Below are 5,854 nucleotides of genomic sequence, written 5' to 3'. Positions count from 1 at the left end.
GTGGCGTGTCACAGTGGGGGCACAGTGTGGTCTAACGGAAGCGCGGCGAGGCGGAGGCACGGGTCGGCCTCGCGGCGCTGGCGTGCACGCATGCACGCGGGTCCTAGCTTCCCAGGGCCGCGGCGTGGCCGTGCCGTGCGCGGGGCACCGGCATCCCGGGCCCGCGGCACGACGCGGCGGCTGAGAGGCGATGGCGGCTGCCGGGAGGACGAGCGGCGCGACGAGGCTCCTGCACAAGAGTGGCACCAAGGCCGGGAAGGGAAAGGGAATACCCTAGGGCTGGCTACGGAAGGGTCATCGGCATCGCCGGCAGCATGAGGGAGACGGGAACGGTGGTGTTGCTCACCGGTGGGGCTGAAGGAGATGGTGCTTGGAGCGGCGGAGAGGCGGTGTCGTGGTGAGGCGGAGCAGGGCCAGGCAGCGCAGGGTCGTCGGTGTAGTCGATCGGGGCACCGGCTCGGTGAAGATGCTCCGGCAGTGGCGGCGTCCTCCTCCCCGTGCTGTCCTCCTCCCTCTCTCCCGGTCGTGGCGGCGGTGGTGGAAGAGAAACGACAAGACGGCTAGGGTTCTTGGTGGCGGCCTCGGGGTTCTAAAGGGGGTTGTGCTAGGGTTGTGGCGCGAGCCCGGACGTCGAGGGCGGTGATGCCCGGCGTCCGTGCCACGGCCACGCGGCACGCATCCGGCGGCTGCAGGCGCGATGCTAGGGTTTGCGGGGGCGCGCGGCGGTCGGGGCAAGGTGGAAAGGGGGAGCGCGGGCGATTGCGTTCCCCTGTCGCGGAGTGGGCGGCGCGCGCGGGTTGGCCGGTGACGCGAGCGAGCGAGGCCTCGTCGAAAGGAAAAAAGGGAAAGGGGCGCGACGGTTAGGGCCTCCTGTCGCGGAGCGGGGCGAGCGGTGGGCTGAGCGAGCGGAGCCGGGGGTCGCGGGCGACCGCGGGAGGAAGGGGGAAGCTGACAAGCGGGCCCCGCTTGTCAGCCGCCCGAGTAGGAAGGTGAAGGGGCGCGTGAGCGGGTGAGGCCGGTCGGTGGGCTAGGCTGCGCGGTCCGTGCCGTGCGGGGGAGAAAAGAAGAAGGCTAGGCCGTGGTGGCGCTGGGCTGCGCGGGGGAGAAAGGAAAGAAGAAGCTGGGCTGGGCATGCGCGTGTTGGGCCAGTTTGAATTTGAATGGCCATTCAAATTCAAATCCCACTCAATTGAATTAAGCAATTTGAAAAGACTCAAATTATTCACACTAGCATATGTTTGGTCCTTAGTTTAAAATGATGGGTTAATTTACTATGAGTTCGAGATAGAGAGAACTTAGACTTATATTTGGATCTAGCTAAACACATACACGAAAAGTTTTTTTGAAAATCTAAAATTTTGTACATAATAACGTTCCGGAAAAATCCAGCAGGTTACAAAAGCAGTCATGAAATGAAACGAACAGAGCTAGCTGCGGTTCCGGAGGTGGAAGTGTCAGACCCGGGGCCACGGGGCTGCGTACGTCAAGGAGTCCGTATTGGGCTAAGGGATAGGACATGTCCTGTACCTTATTTATGTTGTATTCTACCCGCATGCGGAGTAGAATTAGTCGATACAGAAGGAAACTACTCGAGTTGTACTTGAGTACGATTTCTAAGTTAGTATCAGACTAGGATTCATGTAACCCTGTCCCCCCGGATATATAAGGGCGGGCAGGGACCCCCTCTAAACCAAGATCACCAGATCAACATCAAGGCAATACAAACCATCATACAGGACGTAGGGCATTACGCATATTGCGGCCTGAACCTGTCTAAATCTTGTGTTGTCTGCACCTTCGAGTTCCTGATCTCAGCGCATCCCAACCGAAAACCTACCACCTTGGGTATACCCCTCGGTGGGCAGCCGGATAAAACCCGACAGGAAGGACTGAAGGAGGGATTGGCTCCAGCGAGCTCAGCCTCCGGCGCAGCTCCATGGCATCATTGTGCCACCGATGCTCACACCCAAGTGATTCCTCATCCCTGCATCATTACCTGAATTTCGTGGGAACTGGCGAGGGTGAGAGTGAGAGTGAGAGGTGTCAGATTTATCTTTCCTATCAGCAAGCATCGACCGAAGCTCGTTCCCGTCGCCTCCAATCGCACTGGCGGCCATGCTCGGGAACCCCACCTCGACGCGCTGCCAACAGCCGTGCCTTCGCGCCGGCGAATCGAAGCCCGCTGCCCACCTCTACTTGCCTCCTCCCAGTGGTCATTCGATTTGAGAAGGTGGCACGACCCCATTTTTGCAAGGCAAGAGATGGTTTGTTTGGTTGGGCGGCTAACCTCCAACGAGGCTTACTGAGGATACTCTTAAGCATGTTTGGTTGTCTGTCTAGCGCTTCTAGCCTGGCTTATCTAATTCAAAAGGTACCCCAATGACGCAGGCGGTTTCCGTCGGCACATTGTCGATGACACCTTCAAGCTAAAAACACTTGCCTCAAGGCTCGACGACTTTGTCGATAGTCTCGACGAGTTGCCGTTTTTTGACTCTGCCAGGGAAACCGAGGAAGAGTCTGTCTCTACTGTTCCTCTTTCCACGTTGGAAAAGGACCTGGACTCTTTGCTCCAGGCTGGAGGTTCCGAGGCCACCGCATGTCGGGGGGCTGAGGATCACCTGGCCACTTGTGGGCTGATGATCACCACCACCTCCGAAGGACGAATTGTTCATTGGAGGGGGATGAATCTGTCCGATCTACTCGGACATGAAGACCGCTTGGTAGACCACCTTGAGCCTTTGCCTTTTCAGGAGGGCAGGACGTTGGCTACCATAACCGAGGGCTCGACTGAGCTAGTCGAAGCCCCCTCTGAAGAACTCGCAACTCGCCAAGTCCTGATGGCGGAAGAAGGGGACGATGATGCCCTCATCCCCATTGGCGCACTTGATGGCATATCAGACGATGAAGACACCGCTGAAGCCGAGAACGAGAACGACGCCGAGCGCGACGCGCGACGGGCAAGGAACAGAGCTCGTGCGGTTCGCAGAAGGCGAGCCAACGAGCGCATACATTCTGCACAGCGCGAACTCGACGCCGAATTCGCCGCGGCAGATGAACGTGGCTTCAGGACTCCTGTGGCCAACATTGCTCGGGTAACAGCATTACTCGAGCGAAGCAACGACCCCAACGTCCGACAAGCACTCATCTACGCCAACGGGCGTGGGTCCAGTTGGACCAGCAGGCTCCGGCATCGCTTGTCAGGGACGAGCACATCGGAGACAGCCGAAGCCAGGCCCCAAGTCGAACAACAGGTAATCGCCCGTGACCCCAACGCAGCAACAACAATGATGGCGTGGGTGGAAGCCAGCTCACCGGTGGGAGGCGGCAGCCACCTCCGGCAAACAACCCGAGGCAGCCCAACCCTCCACGTCAACAACCTGATCTTCGCCAGAAGATCAATGAGGGGCGCGATGCCCGGTCAGTCCTTGACTCGAGGCGACGGGAACGTGAGGTAGCCGAGCGAGACGATGCTGACTGCAGCGATCGTTTCCCTGCGTTGACTGTGAGATTCAACAACTACAAGTACCCGGAGGGTTTTAAGCCAATTGGCATTACCAAGTACGACGGCAAGCAGGCCCCCCAACAATGGCTCCGCTGTTACTCTACTGCCATTGAGGTGGCTGGCGGCTCCAACACTACCAAAGTCATCTACTTTCCGATGGCTTTGGAGCCTGCACCGTTGACTTGGCTGGAAAGCCTCCCCAGCGACTCCATCGACTCCTGGGAAGGCCTCAAGAAGGTCTTCATCGACAACTTCCAGGGGGCGATATCCCGAGCAGGAACCCGGCACGACCTCGCCCCGTGCAAGCAAGAGCGCAATGAACTCCTCCGATCCTACACCCGCCGTTTCTTCGACGTGCGGGCCACCATCGCCAACATCTCGGAAGAGGACATTATCGACTGCTTCTACAACGGCCTCACTGACCCAGGTATATATCGTGATTTTGGGCGTAACAGGCCGAAGACGGTTGCAGGTCTACGCGACATGATGCACGACTGGTCTGAACAAGAAGAAAAGATGCGCGAGAGGTTTCCAAGACGTACGGACCTCAACCAGAAGCGCAACAACGACAACCGGGTTGACAAAGGCCAGCGGGACTTTTCGGGTTCTTCCCGAAAACGCAAGCGAGACGATCTCGTCGCGGCTGTGGAACGTCCTTCGCGGGGCAAGAAGTCGACCACGCAGGAGCAGTTTGAAAAACTCCTGCAGAAGAAGTGTCCGTGGTGTGTCAACTCCAAACACGCAGCGATCGACTGCTTTCAGCTCAAGCGCACCTTTGGCTCTCCTGGGAACGGCAAGAAGAACAAGTCGACAGGCAAAGAGCCCGAAGACGAGGAATAGGAAGACAAATCTGAGACGCCCAAGTTCCAGGATGCCTCCAAGACCGTCAATGTCATCTTTGACGGTGACGAAGATTTTTGCTCCAAGCGGGAACAGAAGTTGCTGCTACGGGAGATTCTATCAGTTGAACCGGCGGTACCACGACCACTCCGATGGTCGGAGGTCCCCATATCGTTTTCCCGTGATGATCAATGGACCAGCTTTTCCGAGCCTGGGAAGTTCCCACTGGTGCTGGATCCCGTGGTCGCAGAAGTCAAGCTTACTCGGGTTCTTATCGATGGTGGGAGCGGACTCAATCTTATCTTCGCCAGTACGCTGAAGAAGATGGGTCTGGACCTTACCAACAAGCTCACTCCGAGCAAAGCTCCTTTTTATGGTATTGTCCCTGGCAATGCCGCGCATCCGCTTGGAACAGTCGTTCTCCCAGTCACTTTCGGGACGAGGGAGAACTACCGAACCGAGTTCATCAAGTTCGAGGTGGCCAACTTCGAATCTTCCTACCACGCTATACTGGGGAGGCCGGCGCTCGCCAAGTTCATGGCGGTGCCGCATTATGTCTACTTGCTTCTCAAGATGCCAGGACGCAGTGGTGTGCTCACGCTCCGAGGCGACTTGAAGAAGTCTTATGATTGCAATCAAGAGGCCATCCAGTATGCATCGACTTCCCGCGTGCCAGATGCTTCCGCTGAAGTACTCGCGGCCGCACAGCAACTCTCTCAAGCCGAGCTGGACATCCCGATGAAGAAGGCGAGCCAATCGGGCGTCAAGTCGACGGGCGAGATGGCTCTCAAGATGATCCAGCTCCAAGAAGGCGACTCATCCAAGACAGCCATCATCGGCGCGGGCTTGGGTGACAAATAGGAACTCGCGCTCGTCAGCTTCCTGCGGGCTAACCGAGACATATTCGCATGGAAGGCATCGGATATGCCAGGGGTGCCCACGAAGCTGATCGAGCATAGTCTCAACGTGTACCCACAAGCTGTACCAAAGAAGCAACGACTTCGCCGTTTTGCCCCTGATAAACGGGAGGCTATCAAACGGGAACTAGCCAAACTCCTCGTGGCTGGATTCATTAAAGAAGTGATCCACCCAGAGTGGGTAGCTAACCCCGTCCTTGTATTAAAAAAGAATAAAGAATGGAGAACGTGTGTCGATTATACCGATCTCAACAAGCATTGCCCAAAGGATCACTTTGGGCTCCCTCGCATCGATCAGGTAGTCGACTCGACCGCAGGTTGTGTACTATTATGTTTCCTTGATTGTTATTCAGGCTACCACCAGATTGCTCTCAAGGAAGAAGAACAGATCAAGACCGCGTTCATCACCCCGTTTGGGACTTATGCCTACAAGACAATGTCCTTCGGGTTGAAGAACGCTGGCGCCACCTATCAGCGGGCAATTCAGATGTGCTTCGCTGATCAGTTACACCGGAACGTGGAGGCCTACGTGGACGACGTGGTCGTGAAAACCCGGAGTCCCGAGGGCCTGATCACGGATCTGGAGGAAACTTTT

This window comes from Panicum hallii, chromosome 4 (assembly GCF_002211085.1).
Source record: "Panicum hallii strain FIL2 chromosome 4, PHallii_v3.1, whole genome shotgun sequence".
Classification (NCBI taxonomy): Eukaryota; Viridiplantae; Streptophyta; class Magnoliopsida; order Poales; family Poaceae; genus Panicum; species Panicum hallii.
This window is presented reverse-complemented; position numbering follows the sequence as displayed.